The sequence below is a fragment of the Ranitomeya variabilis genome, chromosome 4, assembly GCF_051348905.1.
Source record: "Ranitomeya variabilis isolate aRanVar5 chromosome 4, aRanVar5.hap1, whole genome shotgun sequence".
NCBI lineage: Eukaryota > Metazoa > Chordata > Amphibia > Anura > Dendrobatidae > Ranitomeya > Ranitomeya variabilis.
This window is the reverse complement of record NC_135235.1, coordinates 718,641,108-718,665,189: the sequence shown is the minus strand read 5'-3', so window position 1 is coordinate 718,665,189 and position 24,082 is coordinate 718,641,108. Positions and strand designations below refer to the sequence as shown.

Sequence of the window (24,082 nt, the reverse complement as noted above, 5' to 3'; positions counted from 1 at the left end):
GGAGAGAATGGCGTGACTGTGAGAAGATTATACTGCGTATGGTGGTACTGTGAGAACATTATACTGTGTGTGGGGCTATGGCGGTAGTGTGGAAATATATTTTGTATGAGAGATACCAGTACTGTGGAAATATTTTACTGTGTGAGGGGCATTATACATACTGCATAAGGGGTGTAAAAATTTGTGTCATAAGAAGAAAGAATTCTCATGTCTGTGCTGCATTTGTGCAAAAAGGCTGCCATCCAGACTGGGCTCTGCGGAATCAATGGAAGAGGGAGACTTTCTGGAAGCAAGAGTCTAGATCAGGGGTGGGGAACCACCGGCCTACGTGACTTTTCACGTGGCCCGTGGGCAGGTCTCCAGAGTCCCCAATGCTAGGGCGGCAGCCGTATCCTGATGGCTGCCATCTCTTTAACCCCCAATTGCATGGCACGCAGCGTTCATTATAGAACGCTGCCTGCCCTGCACATGAATGATGACGTCATATGGGTAGGCGGGGTTAGCGTCGAGGTGGGTGGGGTTAGCGCCCAATGCTCTCCTGTACCAGCAGAAGACGAGCTGCTGCTGAGTCCAGAGCAATCTCTGTCCTTCCCCAGGGATCTGTGTGCCGCCAGTTCTGTGCTTTTCTACTGGTGATATGTGCCCCCCAGTTATGCAGCTATGTGCCCCCTTATGATCTCTGTGCCCTCCAGCTATATGTCCACATGTGATCTTATTACCCCCTGTGATCTGTAACCCCAACTATATGCCACCCTGTGATCTTTGTGCCTCCTAGCTATGTGCCCCATGTGATCTGTACCCCCGTCATCTCTGTGGACCCAAATATGTGCCCCCGTGATCTCTGTTCCCTATAGCTATATGTCCCCCTGTGATCCCTGTTCCCCCCAGCTATGTGCCCCCTGTGATTTCTGTGCCCCCTCAGCTATATGCCCCCATGTAATTTCTGTGCTCTCCAGCTATATGCCACCTGTGAACTCTGTGCCCTCCTGCTTTGTGCTCCCCTGTGATCTGTGCCTCCCAAACATATGCCCCTTGTGATCTGTGCCCTCCAGCTACGTGCCCCTTGTGATCTGTGCTACCCAGCTCTGTGCACCCCTGTGATATCTGTGGCTCCCAGTTTTGTGCCCCGTTATCCCTGTGCCTCCCTGCTATGTACCCCTGTGATATTTGTGCCCCCATATGATCTCTGTCCCCTCCAGCTATGTGCCCCTTTGGTGATCTATGAGCCCCCACCCCAGTGATCTATGTGCCTCCCCAGCGATGCCTATCTCCCCAGTGCTGTATAACCCACTCACGGCTGTATGTGCCCCCAAGTGATGTGTATATTCCCCAATGCTGCATTTACCCCAAAAGTGCTGTATATCCCCCCCACCTGTGATATATATAACCCCCAGTGATGTATGTGACCCCACCAGTGATGTATATCCACCCCAGGGACATGTATACCCCCAGTGCTGTCTGTGCTTCCTAGTGATGTATGTAGCCCCTCAGTGATGTCTATTCCTCCCAGCCACCCCTTTGATGAATATGTCCCAGTATCTCCTGTGATGTCTATGCCTCTCCAGCCCCTCCTGTAATTTATATGACTCCAGTCTCCTGTGATGCATATATAGCAGTCTCAATGTTTCCTATGTTATGTACAGGTCCTTCTCAAAAAATTAGCATATAGTGTTAAATTTCATTATTTACCATAATGTAATGATTACAATTAAACTTTCATATACTATAGATTCATTATCCACCAACTGAAATTTGTCAGGTCTTTGATTGTTTTAATACTGATGATTTTGGCATACAACTCCTGATAACCCAAAAAACCTGTCTCAATAAATTAGCATATTTCACCCGACCAATCAAATAAAAGTGTTTTTTAATACCAAACAAAAAAACCATCAAATAATAATGTTCAGTTATGCACTCAATACTTGGTCGGGAATCCTTTGGCAGAAATGACTGCTTCAATGCGGCGTGGCATGGAGGCAATCAGCCTGTGACACTGCTGAGATGTTATGGAGGCCCAGGATGCTTCAATAGCGGCCTTAAGCTCATCCAGAGTGTTGGGTCTTGCGTCTCTCAACTTTCTCTTCACAATATCCCACAGATTCTCTATGGGGTTCAGGTCAGGAGAGTTGGCAGGCCAATTGAGCACAGTAATACCATGGTCAGTAAACCATTTACCAGTGGTTTTGGCACTGTGAGCAGGTGCCAGGTCGTGCTGAAAAATGAAATCTTCATCTCCATAAAGCATTTCAGCCGATGGAAGCATGAAGTGCTCCAAAATCTCCTGATAGCTAGCTGCATTGACCCTGCCCTTGATGAAACACAGTGGACCAACACCAGCAGCTGACATGGCACCCCACACCATCACTGACTGTGGGTACTTGACACTGGACTTCAGGCATTTTGGCATTTCCTTCTCCCCAGTCTTCCTCCAGACTCTGGCACCTTGATTTCCGAATGACATGCAAAATTTGCTTTCATCAGAAAAAAGTACTTGGGACCACTTAGCAACAGTCCAGTGCTGCTTCTCTGTAGCCCAGGTCAGGCGCTTCTGCCGCTGTTTATGGTTCAAAAGTGGCTTTACCTGGGGAATGCGGCACCTGTAGCCCATTTCCTGCACACGCCTGTGCACGGTGGCTCTGGATGCTTCCACACCAGACTCAGTCCACTGCTTCCTCAGGTTCCCCAAGGTCTGGACTCGGTCCTTCTCCACAATCTTCCTCAGGTTCCGGTCACCTCTTCTCGTTGTACAGCGTTTTCTGCCACATTGTTTCCTTCCAACAGACTTACCATTGAGGTGCCTTGATACAGCACTCTGGGAACAGCCTATTTGTTGAGAAATTTCTTTCTGGGTCTTACCCTCTTGCTTGAGGGTGTCAATGATGGCCTTCTTGACATCTGTCAGGTCGCTAGTCTTACCCATGATGGGGGTTTTGAGTAATGAACCAGGCAGGGAGTTTTTAAAAGCCTCAGGTATCTTTTGCATGTGTTTAGAGTTAATTAGTTGATTCAGAAGATTAGGGTAATAGGTCATTTAGAGAACCTTTTCTTGATATGCTAATTTATTGAGACAGGTTTTTTGGGTTATCAGGAGTTGTATGCCAAAATCATCAGTATTAAAACAATAAAAGACCTGACAAATTTCAGTTGGTGGATAATGAATCTATAGTATATGAAAGTTTAATTGTAATCATTACATTATGGTAAATAATGAAATTTAACACTATATGCTATTTTTTTGAGAAGGACCTGTATGTACAGCCTTCCCAGCTTCTCCTGTGATGTATATACAACAGCCCCAGCATCTCCTGTGTGATGTATATACAGAAGTCCCAGTGTCTCCTGTGAGATGTATATATAGCTGTCTCTGCGTCTCCTGTGTGATATATATACAGCTGTCCCTGCGTCTCCTATGTGATGTATAAACAGCTGTCTCAGTGTCTCTTATGTGGTGTACATACAGTAGTCCCAGCGTCTCCTATGTGATGAATATGATTTACAAAACTTATTATGACAAAAATTTGACTGCTCTCCTGGCCGACACAAACCTGGAAAAGCAGCTGCGGGAAGCAACATGATCAGTATCACCTAACATCACAGGTCTAGATGATACACCAGGTCAGGTGACCTTGATGTCGCAGTTTACTGTTATTATAAAGGCCAGAGCCCCAAAGGCAGAACAGATTTGGCGCCAAGCAAAGGAAAGGGGTGCGGGGAAGAATCTGAGGTACCAGCTCATGGTAAAGTGCCCGAGGCAGCTGGTTGTGGTGGCAGAACCCTGCTTACAGGGCATAATGGGGGCATTACACTGTGTGGGGCCAAGAAAGGGGCCCCATACTGTGAGAACACTCTGTGTCCTCCATAGTTGGGTTGTGTGTATCTATTACAAGAAACAGAACAAAGCGTTATGATTCTTATAAAGTAGCAACGAAAACACCAGAAGAGTCTCAGTGCTGAAGGGGTTAATGCCCCCCCCCGGCGCTCAGTAATGGAGAATCTCCAGCACCTACCTGCAGAGCCGCACTCCACATATATGGCTGCTCTGTGCGCACAGGACCTGTGATGAGGTCACAGGAGGGGAGGAGTCAGGGGTCACATGATCAGGGGCCTGATTTCCGCAGTGAAGACGCTACATGGAAACTTCTCCTCAGTCAGTGACATTCCCGCCATTATTCCCCTCACTACTGGCACAATTACCTCACGCCGCCTTTTCTGCACAGTGTTATGTGTGGACTGTAACGTGTGATTTCTCTGGAGACAAATAGACCCCACACATGAGGGAATTATCACCAGTTACCGGACGTCCAGTATATGGCGGCATATGATTGTGCTAGCGACTCCACACCATAAGCTAAAATACATAAATCTTTTTTATTTAACCCCTTCTAGAGTCCTGCTAAGGCTAGGTTCACATTAGCGTTTGAGTCCGCCGCGTATCATCCGCATATGCAAACGCGTGTTTACGCAGCATTTTTTATCCGCATCAGCTTACTCATGATGGCAAAAAACGAAGTGCATGCGTTTGTATGCGTTTTTTGCCTACGTTTGTGTTTTTTATGCCCATGCGTTCAACATTTCCAGGAGGGCGTGCTTCAATCAGTTCCTGGACATGTGCAGTCCGAAGTACGCAAGCTCATTGAACGCATGCGTATGCAAGGATATGCGTACACATGCGTTCCCATAGACAGTAATGAGTTTTTTAACGCACTCATGCGCATGCCTGCGCATATTTGATGGATTTTTGACGCTTCCAAAAATGCAACATGTTGCGTCCGCCGGACCCCACCTCACATGGAGAAATGACGCATGCTTACGCATGCGAATTGATGCAAACGCATGTCCCTGCGTACGCCATGTTAAAGATAGGTATGCATGACGCATGCAGATCTGTGTGGATGATAGGCTGCGCACACAGACGCAAATGTGAAACCAGCCTAAGGCTCATATACCACCATCCACCTCTCCAGTCACCATGATGTTTTTTGGTTAAAAGGATGGAGGGCTGCGTCCATGATTGGATTTTAGAGAGATTAATAAAATCATGGTTCACAATCCCTAGCCTTCATCCCTTATACCTGAGCTGTTTAACCAATTATCTGGATTTAAAAGATTTTTCAAACTTAACGTGAGAGGGGCATATAACCTTATACGTATACACCATAGTGACGAATGGAAGACCGCATTCAATACACCTGAGGGTCAAATTGAAAATTTTGTGCGGCCATTCGGGATATCCAATGCTTCGGCAGTCTGAAAATATCATTAATTATATTCTTTTCACTAATTGGTAGATTTGTGATAATTTACCCGGATGATATATTGAATTACTCACAAACTCTGGAGGAGCATCATGAGAATGTCAGACAGATTCTCCAGGTTCTATGTGACAACTATTTATTTACTAACCTGGAGAAATGTCAATTTGAGGTACAGCAGGTCCAGTTTTTGGGACATTTAGCTTCTGCAGTGGGTTTCAGATTGACCTCGTTAAGGTCCAAGCAGGCTTTGATTGGTTTAACAAGTATCCTCAAAGCGTTACAGAGATTCTTGTAGCCGAGATACTGGGGAGCAAAGGACTGCAATATAGGGTCTTAACCGATAACAAAATATAATGAAAATAGGGGAGTATTACGCTCACCTGATGCAGTTGCGCCTTTGTAACATGTTCAACACATAAATCAGCTGCTACAGAACACGGGTCCAGACCAAGCAGAATAGTTGATCCAAGTATAAATTGTCTGTACCTGCACTGCTGGTGAAGACTGCCAGATATGGAGATTTTCCTTAAAAATGTTTATTTAAATAGGTTTTCAAAGTCAACGCGTTTCAAAGTCACACAGGACCTCTTCCTCAGGACAAAACCTGATAATAGATAAACATTTCAAGCTTGGAACATTTTACATGCAGTCTTTTTGAAAAAAAAAAAAAAAAAAAACGCCAACAAAGCACGATATGTCACAGTTCATGAGAAAGTCTGTCAAACTAAGATAAACTATAGTTCATGAAAAACACACATACATTAATTATATTAAAAAGTACCTATGAACTTAGTGAGGTGACCTAAATGAATGAATAAAAATGTACCGTATTTTTCGGACCATAAGATGCAACCAAAATTTTCAGATGGAAAATAGGGAAAAAATGAATGTGTCAAATGGGCTGCCGTTGTCATGTCGGACGCTGTTCAGACCAGGTCGTCCGACAGACAGCGGTAATTCCGCTTTTGTCCACTATGTGCTCATTGGCATCGGCTAGATTTTATCTAGCTGGTCCGGGGTTAATTTACCTGGTGCTCTGATTGGAAGCTGGGCCATGCCCACTGCCTTTAAATAGTTCTCCTGAACATTGGGCGTCGCCGATTATAGCTTCTGTCTTGTGCGTGGTTATCTCGGTCTGGAGTGGTGAGCTAGTAGTTGGAGTATCGTTGCTGGTGGTGTATTTCCCTTTGTCTTATTTGCTCCTTCCCATATTTGTATTTGTTTTGCCCTTTGCATTTATAGTGTATTCCTGAGTGACTGCGGCGTGGTGCTTATTTTTCCGTTATCCTTGTTTGTGCTAACTGTGGGTATTGGAGTGTGGTCTCTTCACTGGGTGGTGGGTTGTGGTTTCAGCCTAGGGTTGAAACAGGAGATAGGGCGAGGGTGGAGGCCCAGACATGCACACCATCAGTGTAAACTCTGGGAGAGGGTCAGTCAGGGTTTCCCTAGTCTGAGGGAAATCGCAGGGGCCCGGGTTATTAGCTCTTTCCTACCTAGGTCTCCCATGACAGCTGTCTTACAGTCCGAATTCAGCTTACATGGGGGGGGGGAATTGGCAGCGCTGATGGAGCAGGGTCACAGGAGGTGTTCGGTGGTCTGGGGATGATCTGATTCTCATCCGGGGCTGGTGCAGCAGGTTCAGCGGTGTTTTATGGTTCGGGGGCTCAGCCGACATTTTGTCAAAGCCCGGAGCCCCTGCTCAGCCATTGCTGAATGCAGTGGCCTCTGGGAAAATGGCTGCCAGAGGTGGTGCATGTGCTGAATGAGCTCAGGACCTGGATTCAGGGGAGCTCCCATACACTTTATGTATCCTGATCTGGAGGAGGAGCTAGTTAGTTGGTCCAGAGGGACCAAAGAGGACAGTAGTGGAGAAGGACATCTGGAGCAGACGTGGGGGCCGAGCAACCACGTTGAAGCTGCTACCCCCAGAAAGAGAAACAGAAGGAGAGTTGAATTGTGGAGGAGCTTAGAGGAAAGAATCACAGAGGAGGAAAGGGCTCAGGAGGGGAACAGCGGAAGGACACCCTCAGAGCCAGAGCGCAGAAGCCGGGTACCGGGAGCCCGAGGTCGTGTTGTTCTCCAGGATGTGCGACAGAACCGGAAGGCATAGTACTTTATGTCAATTGCCTGTAACAAGTCTGAGGTGAAGCAGTGACCTTAAGAGCTGGGTCATCTAAGAGATCCTATAAACAGGCTCAAACTGCCTATTGTACAGACATCTGTCTTAGGACAGGAGAGAGGGGACTTGCACTGAGCTTCAAGCAGCAGAGACCTAACCAACTAAACGGCACTAGCAGGAAAGGCTTACGGACCTCACCTAGTAAAGGGATCTCTTATTGCCTCCAAGCCGGCCGGACCACAGCTACCCTGCACTTGGTACCCTGGACTGATGACTACTACTACCATCAGTAAACCAGGTAAAGACTGCAAACCTGTGTTCTCGTTCTTTGCTCATTTATCAGCTTACACCATCTTTACATACACTTGGGAATCCCTAGGGACCCCGCTTCACCTGTGGGAAGCGTCACCATCTTGCTGCATACCATCACCCCAGAGGACCCCTTTAACCCCTTTCTGACCTCGGACGGGATAGTACGTCCGAGGTCAGAAGCCCCGCTTTGATGCGGGCTCCGGCGGTGAGCCCGCATCAAAGCCGGGACATGTCAGCTGTTTTAAACAGCTGACATGTGCCCGTAATAGGCGCGGGCAGAATCGCGATCTGCCCGCGCCTCTTAACTAGTTAAATGCTGCTGTCAAACGCAGACAGCGGCATTTAACTACCGCATCCGGCCGGGCGGCCGGAATTGATGGCATCGCCGACCCCCGTCACATGATCGGAGGTCGGCGATGCTGCAGAATAGTGACCATAGAGGTCCTTGAGACCTCTATGGTTACTGATCCCCGGCAGCTGTGAGCGCCACCCTGTGGTCGGCGCTCACAGCACACCTGATTTTCTGCTACATAGCAGCGAACAGCAGATCGCTGCTATGTAGCAGAGGCGATCGCGCTGTGCCTGCTTGTAGCCTCCCATGGAGGCTATTGAAGCATGGCAAAAGTAAAAAAAAAAAGTTAAAAAAAAGTGAAAAAAATAAAAAAATATATAAAAGTTTAAATCACCCCCCTTTCGCCCCATCTAATATATAGTTGCCTAGAATACTACTTCCTGCAATTTGTGCCAACTTCCGTGGCTTTGTCCGGAGCTAATGTTCGGAGATAATGTTCGGAGCTAATGTCCGGAGCTAATGTCCGGAGCTAATGTCCGGAGATTAATTGCCTAGAATACTACTTCCTGCAATTTGTGCCAACTTCCGTGGCTTTGTCCGGAGCTAATGTCCGGAGCTAATGTCCGGAGCTAATGTCCGGAGCTAATGTCAGGAGCTAATGTCCGGAGCTAATGTCTGGAGATAAGTGACGTCACCAGTGTCCTACACCCAGGCAGAGCACAGGGGCCCCAGGCAGAGCACAGGGGCCCCAGGCAGCATATGGGGCCCCAGGCAGAGCACAGTGGTCCCAGGCAGAGCACAGGGGCCCCAGGCAGCCTATGGGGCCCCAGGCAGAGCACAGTGGCCCCAGGCAGAGCACAGGGGCCCCAGGCAGCATATGGGGCCCCAGGCAGAGCACAGTGGCCCCAGGCAGAGCACAGGGGCCCCAGGCAGCATATGGGGCCCCAGGCAGAGCACAGTGGTCCCAGGTAGAGCACAGGGGCCCCAGGCAGCATATGGGGCCCCAGGCAGAGCACAGGGGCCCCAGGCAGCATATGGGGCCCCAGGCAGAGCACAGTGGCCCCAGGCAGAGCACAGTGGCCCCAGGCAGAGCACAGGGGCCCCAGGCAGCATATGGGGCCCCAGGCAGAGCACAGTGGTCCCAGGCAGAGCACAGGGGCCCCAGGCAGCCTATGGGGCCCCAGGCAGAGCACAGTGGCCCCAGGCAGAACATGGGGCCCCAGGCAGAGTACAGGGGCCCCAGGCAGAGCACAGGGGCCCCAGGCAGCATATGGTGCCCCAGGCAGAGCACAGGGGCCCCAGGCAGCATATGGGGCCCCAGGCAGAGCACAGGGGCCCCAGGCAGCGCACAGGGGCCCCAGGCAGAACATGGGGCCCCAGGCAGAGCACAGGCAGAGCACAGGGGCCCCAGGCAGCATATGGGGCCCCAGGCAGAGCACAGGGGCCCCAGGCAGCATATGGGGCCCCAGGCAGAGCACAGTGGCCCCAGGCAGAGCACAGGGGCCCCAGGCAGAACATGGGGCCCCAGGCAGAGCACAGGGGCCCCAGGCAGAGCACAGGGGCCCCAGGCAGCATATGGGGCCCCAGGCAGAGCACAGGGGCCCCAGGCAGCATATGGGGCCCCAGGCAGAGCACAGTGGCCCCAGGCAGAGCACAGGGGCCCCAGGCAGAGCACAGTGGTCCCAGGCAGAGCACAGGGGCCCCAGGCAGCCTATGGGGCCCCATGCAGAGAACACTGTGGCCCCAGGCAGAACATGGGGCCCCAGGCAGAGCACAGGGGCCCCGGGCAGCATATGGGGCCCCAGGCAGCATATGGGGCCCCAGGCAGAGCACAGTGGCCCCAGGCAGAGCACAGGGGCCCCAGGCAGAGCATGGGGCCCCAGGCAGAGCACAGGGGCCCCAGGCAGCATATGGGGCCCCAGGAAGAGCACAGGGGCCCCAGGCAGCATATGGGGCCCCAGGCAGAGCACAGTGGCCCCAGGCAGAGCACAGGGGCCCCAGGCAGCATATGGGGCCCCAGGCAGAGCACAGTGGTCCCAGGTAGAGCACAGGGGCCCCAGGCAGCCTATGGGGCCCTAGGCAGAGCACAGGGGCCCCAGGCAGCATATGGGGCCCCAGGCAGAGCACAGTGGTCCCAGGCAGAGCACAGGGGCCCCAGGCAGCCTATGGGGCCCCAGGCAGAGCACAGTGGCCCCAGGCAGAACATGGGGCCCCAGGCAGAGCACAGGGGCCCCATGCAGAGCACAGGGGCCCCGGGCAGCATATGGGGCCCCAGGCAGAGCACAGGGGCCCCAGGCAGCATATGGGGCCCCAGGCAGAGCACAGTGGCCCCAGGCAGAGCACAGGGGCCCCAGGCAGAACATGGGGCCCCAGGCAGAGCACAGGGGCCCCAGGCAGAGCACAGGGGCCCCAGGCAGCATATGGGGCCCCAGGCAGAGCCACACTCAGCCACACTCACGCAGTACAGCCGCACTCTCGCCGTACAGCCACATGCAGCCGCACTCACACAGTACAGCCACACTCACACAGTACAGCCACACGCAGTACAGCCGCACTCACACAGTACAGCCACACTCAGCCGCACTCACGCAGTATAGCCACACTCAGCCGCACTCACACAGTACAGCCACACTCAGCCGCACTCACGCAGTACAGCCACTCTCAGCCACACTCACACAGTACAGCCACACAGTACAGCCACACTAACACAGTACAGCCACACTCAGCTGCACTCGCGCAGTAGAGCCACACTCAGCCGCACTCACACAGTACAGCCACACAGTACAGCCACACTCACACAGTACAGCCACACTTACGTAGTACAGCCGCACTTACACAGTATAGCCGCACTCACACAGTACAGCCACACTCCCACAGTACAGCCACACTCACGCAGTACAGCCACACTCACCCGCACTCACGCAGTACAGCCACACTCAGCCACACTCACACAGTACAGCCACACTCACACAGTACAGCAACACTCAGGCACACTCACACAGTACAGCCACACGCAGTACAGCCACACTCAGCCAAACTCACACAGTACAGCCACACTCGCACAGTAGACCCACACTCAGCCGCACTCACGCAGTAGAGCCACATTCAGCCGCACTCACACAGTACATCCACACTCAGCTGCACTCACACAGTACAGCCACACAGTACAGCCACACTCACAGTACAGCCACACTCAGCCACACTCACGCAGTACAGCCGCACTCTCGCCGTACAGCCACATGCAGCCGCACTCACACAGTACAGCCACACTCACACAGTACAGCCACACGCAGTACAGCCGCACTCACACAGTACAGCCACACTCAGCCGCACTCACGCAGTATAGCCACACTCAGCCGCACTCACACAGTACAGCCACACTCAGCCGCACTCACGCAGTAGAGACACACTCAGCCACACTCACACAGTGCAGCCACACTTGGCCACACTAACGCAGTACAGCCACACTCAGCCGCACTCATGCAGTACAGCCACTCTCAGCCGCACTCACACAGTACAGCCACACTCGCACAGTACAGCCACACTCGCACAGTATAGCCACACTCAGTCGCACTCACACAGTACAGCCACACTCAGCTGCACTCACGCAGTACAGCCACACTCAGCCGCACTCACGCAGTACAGCCACGCTCAGTATAGCCGCACTCAGTATAGTCGCACTCATGCAGTACAGCCACGCTCAGTATAGCCGCACTCAGGCAGTACAGCCACACTCAGCCGCACTCAGGCAGTACAGCCGCGCTCAGTATAGCCGCACTCAACAGTACGGCCGCGCGCAGGATGGAGTAGCATATGACAGGATGGGGACGCAGGATGGAGCAGCACATGACAGGATGGGGGAGCGAGATGGGAGCAGCACATACCAGGATGGAGACCATATATCAATATAAATGCTCGCTACCCGGGTGTAGAACGGGATCAATAGCTAATTATAACAAGCCAACAAGCAAGATGTATCAAGTCAGGATACTTCAAAACAATCTCTAGTAAAGAATGTATAAATAGCCAAGAGAATACCTTATCAAATAAGTTAAAACATAACCTTTAATACTACTGTTATAAAAACATTTTTATGGACAGTAAACGTGAACGTGATAAAGTGCAGACAGTGCATAAATACCAGTGCTCAATAAAAAAATGGTTTTGTCTCACCAAATTAGTTGTTTGTTCCTGGCAGGAGCCTATTGATGCTTGAAGGGGGAGAGGGGAAATGGTCACTGTACTACCCCAGTCGTGCCCCTGTATTGCTCCTGCCCTGACAAGGGCAGTACCCAAGTCAGGCTAGATACTTGTACCCACCACACAAAAAGGTTAGACTTCCCTACGCGTTTCCTCTCGCATCAGCGAGATTCATCAGGGGAACATAAGAAATTGTGGGATATTCTATTCAGAAAAAGTGCCCCTCCATCGGGAGGTGACTACTATGTGTCCGATGCACCCGGTTTTAGGTATGGACTAATGGTAGGGTGAGACACAGGACGGAAATGCTCCCCCTTATATAGTTTCCTCTTTTGAAAAGATGGTTATATGGCGTCCTACCTTTATTTCCATAGGGCCACGTGTTTTTATGCAAGCGTGGTGTTTCATGGCGTTGTATCGCCATTACCCTGAGTGTGCATTTCCGGTACCGGAGTTACTGCATTAATCATGCTTGCGTTCTCTAACGCCATGCACACACTCAGGAAGTTGATCCGGTGTCACTTCCGGTTTGCGCTACCCGGACTGCTACATAATGCGCATGCGCCATTCAAATAAAGAAGAAAAATGACTTCCTGTGTGACGGAGTCCTCGTCTCCTTGGTAACGCCCGTATTATAGCGATTAGAACCATTGCGCAAACGTTTGCAAATAAACTGGTTAACCGTAATATATGGAAAGATACCGTGTGAGCATTCATCACCTCTCAAAATATCCCTATTATCCATAGATTATATTCTCCCTGTATATAATACATGTGTGCTTAATCAAAAAAAGGCCAAGTAAGCTTATGCTGTTATTACACTGCAGGTATGGATATTATAGGAAGGATAAATGATATAGATGTGGAGGCCCGTATGTTTACATAGTAGGCACATACAAATATTGTTACACCGGTGCTTATTGTTACTGTATATAGATAACATACTTTCATGTTTCATAATAAAGTGGTATGATAAATGAACCTATGGCCTCAATATCACTCGTAAACAATGCTCTCTATGTGACAGAACCCCAATATCCATATAAGCTCCATTTTAAGCTAAGGCTATATTGTGACGCACAATAAAAAATTAATCTATAAAGGGTATAAACACGATAATACTATATTAAGCAAATACTCCAAACCCATGGGCTAAATCTAAACTTCTGGGTTTGTCTAACATCCTGATCCTTGAGCCCAATTGTATAAAATCAGGATTTGTAAAGAAATATTTTTCCAAAGGACAAAAGGCAGATACTCCATACACAAGAGGAAAACTATATGAGAAATGAAGGGAGAAAGACAGTCCTAATAAAACTGTCCATAAAAGACACATAATTCTCAATTTCATGCCTCATACGTCAGGGCCAGAGATGCTGATATGCAAAATGGAAGCACTCCATACTCTGGAAAGGGACACATCTATAGTGGTTAAACCCTCCGATAAGGGGGGTAACATAGTTATAATGAATACTGATGGATACAAAGAGATGTGCCTGTCTCTGTTAAGTGACCCAATAACATATACCAGAGTTCCAAACAATCCGATGGAGAGAGCTAGGAATGAATTAAAAAATATCCTGGATGAAGCCAAGACTAATGAATTAATCAGCCAGGCAGAATATGATTTTCTTCTCCCTAAACATCCGGTGGCGGCCACTTTTTATGCACTTCCAAAGTTACATAAGGGGGTTTGCCCCCTTAAGGGTAGACCTATCGTATCAGGTATAGGGAGCATAAGTCATAATGTAGGCACATACCTTGATGAGATACTTAGACCCTTTGTGAGTTCCCTACCGTCATATGTGAGAGATACGGCTGACCTATTAAGTAAACTGGATAACATCAATGTGGAACCAGGGGTGTTCCTGGCCAGTATCGATATTGAGGCACTCTATTCCTCTATCCCACACAAATTTGGCATGAGAGGTGTCGAACACTTTCTGGTTACAAGAGGCCTTCAGTGTGTCCCTCACAATAGGTTGGTCATTTCCCTCCTTGATTTTGTCTTGCACCAAAATTATTTTACCTTTGATGGTAAAGTCCTCCACCAGCTCAGGGGCACAGCCATGGGTAATCCATGTGCGCCAAGTTACGCCAATTTGTTCCTGGGCTGGTGGGAGGACACCATCGTTTTCTCTGAGAAATCTATGAATCTGACAAGCAACGTGGATCTTTGGGTCAGATTCATAGATGATGTTTTTATCTTATGGCGGGGCACTGTGGCTGAATTTGAGGAGCTTATTGACCTTTTGAATCACAATGAGATGGGTCTAAGGTTCACGTACGAGATTGATTAAAAAAAACTGGCTTTTTTGGACGTCTTAATTACGAAATCAGAAAATGGGGATGCCTTGGAGACTACCATTTTTCGTAAACCGACCTCCACAAATTCTTTATTAAAGTGGGACAGTCACCATCCTTACTCTTTAAAAAAAGGTATACCTAAGGGCCAGTACCTTAGGTTAAAAAGGAACTGTTCAAATGAAAAAGATTTTAAAATCAAGGCGGATGATTTGCGTCAAAGGTTCCGTATTAAAGGCTACCCCGACTGTGTACTCAGAGAGGCGTTTAGACATGCTAACAAACAAGATAGGAGAGGACTTTTGGTACCAAAAAAGAGAGTCGAGAACTCGGAGGGGAGGGCTAGACTCATTTGTACCTTTGATAATGGTGCCCAGATGGTCAAAGAGGTAATCCAAAAATATTGGGGTATCCTCCAGATGGATGAGGATATCAAAGATTTTGTAGGCGAGAGACCACATATTACCTACAAAAAGAGCCGTACGATAGGAAACTGATTGGTACATAGCCACTTTGTCACACCCACGGCTAGGGGAACATGGTTGCCGGTTAGAACCAAGGGATGCTACCGTTGTGGGGAATGCATTGCCTGTGAGCACATTGTGGTGGGTAAGAACTTTGAAAGCGCTAGTGAGTCCTTTGAGATCAGAGACTTCATTAATTGTAAAACTAAGGGCGTAATCTATCGTATTACCTGCAGATGTGGTAAGGCCTACGTGGGTAAAACCATAAGAGAGTTCAGGAGGAGGATAGGAGAACATTTGGGTGACATCCGCAACAAAAGAGATACATCTGTAGCGAGACATGTCAACGGATTACATACTGGGGATGTGAGGGCCATACATTTCATGGGCATTGAGAAAGTGATGCCACCAAGAAGGGGTGGAGATTACGACAGGGTTTTGCTCCAAAGAGAATCAAGGTGGATATTTCACCTCAATACGTGTCATCCACATGGTTTAAACGAGCAATTGAGTTATAGCTGCTTCCTTTGAATTTAAACAGCACACCTCATGATTTATGTAGAAAAAATCTTGTTTTTACTGCTGCAGATTTATAGGTTAGTGTTTTGGATTTTGTCCTTTAGGAGTACTGAGCCAATTAAACAGATGTCGTCTATTAGGATGGGAGTAGTAAGATATTAGCCACTGCTGTATTTTGCATATCAGCATCTCTGGCCCTGACGTATGAGGCATGAAATTGAGAATTATGTGTCTTTTATGGACAGTTTTATTAGGACTGTCTTTCTCCCTTCATTTCTCATATAGTTTTCCTCTTGTGTATGGAGTATCTGCCTTGTGTCCTTTGGAAAAATATTTCTTTACAAATCCTGATTTTATACAATTGGGCTCAAGGATCAGGATGTTAGACAAACCCAGAAGTTTAGATTTAGCCCATGGGTTTGGAGTATTTGCTTAATATAGTATTATCGTGTTTATACCCTTTATAGATTAAATTTTTATTGTGCGTCACAATTTAGCCTTAGCTTAAAATGGAGCTTATATGGATATTGGGGTTCTGTCACATAGAGAGCATTGTTTACGAGTGATATTGAGGCCATAGGTTCATTTATCATACCACTTTATTATGAAACATGAAAGTATGTTATCTATATACAGTAACAATAAGCACCGGTGTAACAATATTTGTATGTGCCTACTATGTAAACATACGGGCCTCCACATCTATATCAGTTATCCTTCCTATAATATCCATACCTGCAGTGTAATAACAGCATAAGCTTACTTGGCCTTTTTTTGATTAAGCACACATGTATTATATACAGGGAGAATATAATCTATGAATAATAGGGATATTTTGAGAGGTGATGAATGCTCACACGGTATCTTTCCATATATTACGGTTAACCAGTTTATTTGCAAACGTTTGCGCAATGGTTCTAATCGCTATAATACGGGCGTTACCAAGGAGACGAGGACTCCGTCACACAGGAAGTCATTTTTCTTCTTTATTTGAATGGCGCATGCGCATTATGTAGCAGTCCGGGTAGCGCAAACCGGAAGTGACACCGGATCAACTTCCTGAGTGTGTGCATGGCGTTAGAGAACGCAAGCATGATTAATGCAGTAACTCCGGTACCGGAAATGCACACTCAGGGTAATGGCGATACAACGCCATGAAACACCACGCTTGCATAAAAACACGTGGCCCTATGGAAATAAAGGTAGGACGCCATATAACCATCTTTTCAAAAGAGGAAACTATATAAGGGGGAGCATTTCCGTCCTGTGTCTCACCCTACCATTAGTCCATACCTAAAACCGGGTGCATCGGACACATAGTAGTCACCTCCCGATGGAGGGGCACTTTTTCTGAATAGAATATCCCACAATTTCTTATGTTCCCCTGATGAATCTCGCTGATGCGAGAGGAAACGCGTAGGGAAGTCTAACCTTTTTGTGTGGTGAGTACAAGTATTTAGCCTGACTTGGGTACTGCCCTTGTCAGGGCAGGAGCAATACAGGGGCACGACTGGGGTAGTACAGTGACCATTTCCCCTCTCCCCCTTCAGGCATCAATAGGCTCCTGCCAGGAACAAACAACTAATTTGGTGAGACAAAACCATTTTTTTATTGAGCACTGGTATTTATGCACTGTCTGCACTTTATCACGTTCACGTTTACTGTCCATAAAAATGTTTTTATAACAGTAGTATTAAAGGTTATGTTTTAACTTATTTGATAAGGTATTCTCTTGGCTATTTATACATGGGATCAATAGCCCGATTTAAAATAAACAAACTGTTTTATTATAGTAGAAATGTATTAAAACTGTATTAGAAATAAGGGTGATAAAAAAGATGACAAATTTATGAATGTATTAGAAGTATGTTAAAAATATTCAAATAATTAAGATCTCCAATGAATAGACCAATAATATGATGAATATGACAATAAAATATAATAAATAATACAATTAATTAAGGCAAAAAGTTGGTGACAAAACTACATCTGTGATTTCATTGAGTCCATGTGGAGTAAGGATGTTTAGTTTATAAATCCAAAAGATTTCTTTCCGATGTAGTTGTCCAATGCGATCCTGAACCTGTGGGGGAATCTCCTCTGTGGGGAATATTTTCAGTTGTGCGTAATCTTTATTGTGTTTGGTGGTGCAGTGGCGTGAAAGCCCATGTTTGAGAAAACCCTATTGGATCTTGGAACAGTGTGAGTTCTGCCTTTTGTGGAGGAGTTGGGTCGTCCTTCCCACATGTAAATTCTGACATTAGCATATAATCACGTATATAACGTAACTGGTGGAACATGACATGGGACTTTTTATAGGGAGAATTTCACCTGTAGAATTATGGCTGAATTCAGAGACACCATGGCAGATCGTGTGACAACATAGACAATTTTTCAGATTGCATGTAATGACTTTATTCGGAAGACATGCCACTTTTAGTGAATCTTCCATCTTCTTTTTTATCTTTCTTGGTGCTAGGACATTTTTTAATGATGGAGTCGAAATGTCAAAAACGGATTCCTAGGTAATGTTTTTCCCACTCCAGCTGTCTGACATGCTCGTGATGCTCCTCCAGAGTACGTGAGTAACTCAATATATCATCCAGGTAAATTACCGCAAATCTACTCACCAGTGAGAAAAACATATCATTTATGAAATTTTCAAAGACTGTCGGAGCATTGCTTAATCCGAATGGCAGCATCAAATTTTCAATCTGCCCCTCAGGTGTATTGTGTGCGGTCTTCCATCCTTCACCACGGCGTATACGTATAAGGTTATATGCCTCTCTCATGTTAAGTTTGTAAAATCATTTATCTCCATATAATTGGCTAAACAGGTCAGGTGTAAGGGGTAAAGGATAGGGAAGGTGAGCTGTGATTTTATTAATCTCTCTGAAGTCCAAGCATGGACGCAGCCCTCCATCCTATTAACAAAAAACAAAACATGATTACTGGAGAGGTGCATGGCCGTATATGACCCTTAGCTGGACTCTAGAAGGGGGTAAATAAGCGAGATTTCGGCATTTTAGCTGCTGGTGTGGAGTCGATAGCACAATCATATGCCGCCATATACTAGACGTCCGATAACTGGTGATAATCCCCTCATGTGTGGGGTCTATTTGTCTCCAGAGAAATCACACGTTACATTCCACACATAACACTGTGTAGAAAAGGCGGCGCGGGGTAATTGTGCCAGTAGTGAGGGGAAATAATGGCGGGAATGTCACTGACTGAGAAGAAGTTTCCATGTAGCAGGGCAGCACGGTGGCGCAGTGGTTAGCACCGCAGCCTTGCAGAGCTGGAGTTCAAGCCCCACCCTGGACAACATCTGCAAAGAGCTTGTATGTTCTCCCCGTGTTTGCGTGGGTTTCCTCTCACATTCCAAAGACTGATAGGGAATTTAGATTGTGAGCCCCATTGGGGACAGCAATGATAATGTGTGCAAACTGTAAAGCGCTGCAGAATATGTTAGTGCTATAGAAAAATAAAGATTATTTATTTATGTAGCGTCTTCACTCTGGATATCATTCACTCCCCTGATCATGTGACCCCTGACTCCTCCCCTCCATGACCTCATCACAGGTCCTGTATGCGCAGAACAGCCATACATGCGGAGTGCGGGTGGAGGTAGGTGCTGGAGATTCCCCACTACTGAGCGTGGGGGGGGGACATTAACCCCCTTCAGCACTGAGACTCTTGGGTTTTTTGTTGCCACTTTATAAGAATCATTGCGTTTTTGTTTTTTTTTCCCTGTAATTAATACATACAACCAAACTATGGAAGACAGGAAGTGAGGTAGCGGATTGTTCTCATAGTACAGGGCCCCTTTCTTGGTCCCACACCGTGTAATGCCCCCAATATGCCCCTTATGCAGTATATATAATGCCCCCCACACAGTATAATGCCCCTGTAATCAGGTGACCGGATACAACACACCGACAAACACAAGATGGAAGTAACCAATATAATTATTTATTTCCTGATAATGGGAATTGTGGTCACTATGGCAACAGTGAATAATGCAGAACAGGGTGATTACGAGGTGAAATATACAATATCAGATACACAATGAATTCTCCGCCTCACTCTCACTGTAATAGCAGCCTCTAACCACATGTTACTTTAGCTACTGACACATATAGTCGACAACACTCTACTCTGCGAACACCGGCCATAGCGGGGTCTCCGCCTCTTCCCGTTAGGCCATAAGTCCTCCTAATAAAGCCTATCAAGGCTCCCTGGGCCGCCTTCACTTCTACCAGCTTTCACCTTGTCTCTTGTACACCCTGGACCAACACCTGTATTGAACATGGGGAAAGGGAAAAAGGAATTATTCAGTGCTCACCATAGTATCACAAGACCATGGGTGCAATGTGGCTGGAATCCACTAGTAAATGCAGGCAAAGAAGAAAAAAAACAGTACGAGGTGATTTTCATTAAAAAAAATCAGATTTGTCTTTTTATTTAATCCATAGTTTGCAAAAAGTTAAAAATATATATCATTAAATATCAAGGGGCAAACATCCCCCACACGTCTAACGCGCTTCAGACTTCATGTCCTTACTCATAGGCACAGATGCCTTGATATTCAATGTGATTTTTTTTCATGGAAATCACCTGGTGCTGTTTTTTGTCTTCTTTACCTGTACTGACGTCAGTGCTGGAAGCAATAGCCCCTGTTACTCGCCCCTCCTGCTCTTCACCTCAGGCCTATACTACTGAGTGGAATCTCCTCACAGATCTTCAGTGCTTGACCAAAGGCGGATGTGTCTTGTCCCAGAAGTAATAAGAGCTGTGACTCTGCTCTTGCCTGGCATAGTTTGCACTCTGGGTCTTGACCGGCACAGGTCAGGTTCTCAGGCCTTGACAGGCATAGTTTGGACTTTGGGTCTTGACCGGCGCAGGTCAGGTTCTCAGGCCTTGACAGGCATAGTTTGGAATCTGGGTCTTGACCGGTGCAGGTCTGGTTCTCGGGCCTTGGCTGGTTCTCGGGCCTTGGCTGGCGTAGTCTGGACTCTGGGACTCGTCTGGTGCCGCCTGGGTTCTGCCACCATAACCAGCTGCCTCGGGAACTTTACCACCATGGCCTGGTACTTCAGATTCTTCTCTGGCACCCAGTTGTTTGGCTTGGTGCCAAATCTGACCTGGTTGTAGGGCTATGACCTTCATGATAACCGGAAACTGTCATCAAGGTCACCTGATCTGATGTACCATCTAGACACTTTCTTCCTGAAACTTTCCCTTTTCCCATTGATTCCGCAGGGTCCCGTCTGGATGGCAGATGGCAGTTATTTTGTACAAATGCTGCACAGCCCGAGGATTTGTTCTTCTTATGACACACCATTTTACACCCCTTATGCAGTATATATGATGCCTCTCACATACTATAAACTTTCCACAGTACTGGCATTTCTCACACAAAAGATATTTCCACAGTTCTGCCATACCCCCACACATACAGGTGCATCTTGCTAAATTAGAATATCATCAAAAAGTTTATTTATTTCAATTCTTCAATACAAAAAGTGAAACTCATATATAGAGTCATATAGGATAATAAGGTATAATAAAATTGTTATGAACGTAACTTAACTAACATTCTGCAGTGACTCTGTTTTCCATATAGTGACAGATATTTTTTGTTGCTAAAACTGATTTTTTTTTCAATTTGAAACTTTTTTAAACCCCTCTGATCAGTGTGATCATACAACATACAAGCCTCTGATGGCTCCGGTGATGCCCTGTACTACTGTAGTGCCGTGTATCATCACTGCTGTCAGTGTAATACTAACGGCCCCATACACATGAGATAAGAGTTGGCCAGGGCCGGACTGGCCATCGGGCAGTTCTGGCAAATGCCAGAAAGGCCGGTGCCAGTAGTGGGCCGCTGCACGCCGACTCACCCTTCCCTCCCCCAGCGCCGCCGCCGCATTCAACTATACTGGCGTCTATGACGCCGGTACAGTTCAATGCAATGATGGAGGAGAGAGCGTCACCTGACGCTCCCTCTCCTATCATTCCCCGCTCTGCCTCTGACACGCGGGTGCGCGCGCACTCACTGTGTCCCAGGCAGTGCAGCAGCAGCCGCCGAGACAGGAGCAGGGAGCACCGCGGGCACGAGGAAAGGTGAGGAGCTTGTGTTTTTTTATTTTTTTTTACTGGACTGTAGGGCCCATTCTAGGGGGGAGGAGAGATGCGGGCTCTGCTGTATACTACTATGTGGGCTCTGCTGTATACTACTATGTGGGCAGTGCTGTATACTACTCTGTGGGCTCTGGTGTATACTGCTATGTGGGCAGTGATGTATACTACTGTGTGGGCTCTGCTTTATACTACTTTGTGGGCTGTGCTATATACTACTGTGTGGGCTGTGCTATATACTACTATGTGGGCTCTGCTGTATACTACTATGTGGGCAGTGCTGTATACTACTATGGGCAGTGCTGTATACTACTGTGTGGGCTCTGCTGTATACTACTGTGGGCAGTGCTGCATACTACTATGTGGGTTGTGCTATATAATACTGTGTGGGCTCTGCTGTATACTACTATGTGGGCAGTGCTATATACTACTGTGTGGGCTGTGCTGTATACTACTATGTGGGCAGTGCTGTATACTACTGTGTGGGCTGTGCTGTATACTACTATGTGGGCAGTGCTGTATACTACTGTGTGGGCTCTGCTGTCATGTGTGGCCAGTGCTGTATACTACTATGTGGGCTGTGCTATATACTACTATGTGGGCTCTGCTGTATACTACTATGTGGGCAGTGCTGTATACTACTATGTGGGCTCTGCTGTATACTACTATGTGGGCAGTGCTGTATACTACTATGTGGGCTGTGCTGTGAACTACTGTATAGGCTGTGCTGTATACTACTGTGTGGGCAGTGCTATATACTACGATGTGGGCTCTGCTTTATACTACTGTGTGTGCTCTGCTGTATACTACTGTGGGCTGTGCTATATACTACTGTGTGGGCTCTGCTGTATACTACTGTGTGGGCTGTGCTGTATACTATTTTGTGGGCAGTGCTGTATACTACTATGTGGGCAATGCTGTATACTACTGTGTGGGCTGTATACTACAGTTTGGGCTGTGCTGTATACTGCTATGTGGGCTGTGCTGTATACTGCTACGTGGGCTGTGTTATATGCTATGCGGGTTGTGCTATATACTATGGGGGGTATATTATATTCTATGGGGGAGGCCTTGTTATATACTGTATGGTTGTTATATAAAAAAAAAATTTAGAACTACAACAACCCAGAGGTTCTGTTCTGAATCTATCTGACTCTAAATATAGACTAAATGCAGCAAAGTCAGCCCTTAAATCTTCATTAAAACTTAACATTTAATATGCATACCTAAAAGACATAAATAAACAATAAATAAAGTGCTCGTGATTCCCAGTGCACTAGATAAAAAATGGCACAATCTCACCCAAATTGTTGTTTGCTGGCACTCGGGAGTTTACTACAGCATTATGGTTGCTGAGACCAGGAAATGGGGAGAAAGGACATAAAGACCAAAAGCAAAGGAGGGCCGGGGGGAGACACGGGGGCCTATTTACCCTGTTGTGCCCTCTGCAACCAACTCCCGCCCTTACAAGGGCAGTACCCAAGTGTGAGCCTGTTTTGTGATGCCCATGATCAGATATAGCCACCCTGAAAAAAGTGTCTTCCCTACGCGTTTCCCCTCCCGTTTGGGAGGTTCATCAGGGGAAGTTATCCAGGCTAATAAACGAAGTCTCCTGCAGTGGCAGGGTATGACCTCTCTGTATGCCAAAATCCTCTATGTGAGGAAAAAGGAGAGACCATTTTTTCAGATTGTATATTCAGATTGTTTTTGCTGGAACAAAAATCCTTGTTCTCAGCAGTACATCACTGGTGTAAACTGTAGATGTGCTGCTGATAACATGATACTGTGTGGTGATCTGTTAGTGATCTATTAGTGATCGTTCTGTCCCATCATTATTCCTCAGCTGGTGGAAAGAGGCCGGGAAACAAGCGTTGAACAACTTCAGTATTGTCGATCACACTCATTTAGCGGCCTGAACTCAGGGAATGTTAATACAACCGAAATGCTTTTGTGTGATGTGCAATCTGTTAGCATTTGGGGCCCCATTTTAAACTTTGCCTAGGCGTAGGGCTCCACTTTGCCTAAAACCGGCCCTGCCTACAAGTGTACAAAGATATTATACAGTCACCATGTGACAAGTGGGCCTGTGTAACTTCAAATGCCAGGGCTGAATTTTAGTCCCAGTCCGGCCCTGGTGTTGGCTGAAGGGTCATTTGGCAGACGGCTATCTCTCCCGACTCCCCCATACACACAAATATTCAAGCTTTCCTGTGGTCTGTATGAGAGAGTCGCCTCCAGACTCCTCTAGCGGAGGATTATCTACAGGAAGAACAAATGGATTAGCCTCTGAAATTCAGGATGTCAGATCCTTCTCTGCGCTGACATCATCTGTCGTGAGGCCCCCAAATATATTATATAGTCGCCCAAACCCCCCAAAATCAGTGCTTTCATGTAACTTTAGTCTAATGTGTAAGATGGCTGCCGGACTAGTCCTTGAGGGGATATATGTGTCATTGCGGCTATTAACTGCTAT

The 24,082-nt window shown here is 47.3% G+C and overlaps 3 protein-coding genes across 3 annotated transcripts in view; 1 reads left to right on the top strand and 2 right to left on the bottom strand.

Moving 5' to 3' along the window:
- LOC143766595 (uncharacterized) overlaps positions 1–4,070 on the bottom strand; it is a 51,086-nt gene extending 47,016 nt beyond the window's left edge. Inside the window, exon 1 of the mRNA XM_077254387.1 lies at positions 4,007–4,070. The gene's annotated coding sequence lies outside the window, so the exon portion shown is untranslated. The remainder of the gene's footprint in view (positions 1–4,006) is intronic.
- Positions 1–24,082, bottom strand: part of LOC143766587 (uncharacterized) — a 925,271-nt gene that overhangs the window by 678,680 nt on the left and 222,509 nt on the right. The gene's annotated exons all lie outside the window — the stretch shown is intronic.
- LOC143766586 (uncharacterized) overlaps positions 1–24,082 on the top strand; it is a 327,061-nt gene that overhangs the window by 239,588 nt on the left and 63,391 nt on the right. The gene's annotated exons all lie outside the window — the stretch shown is intronic.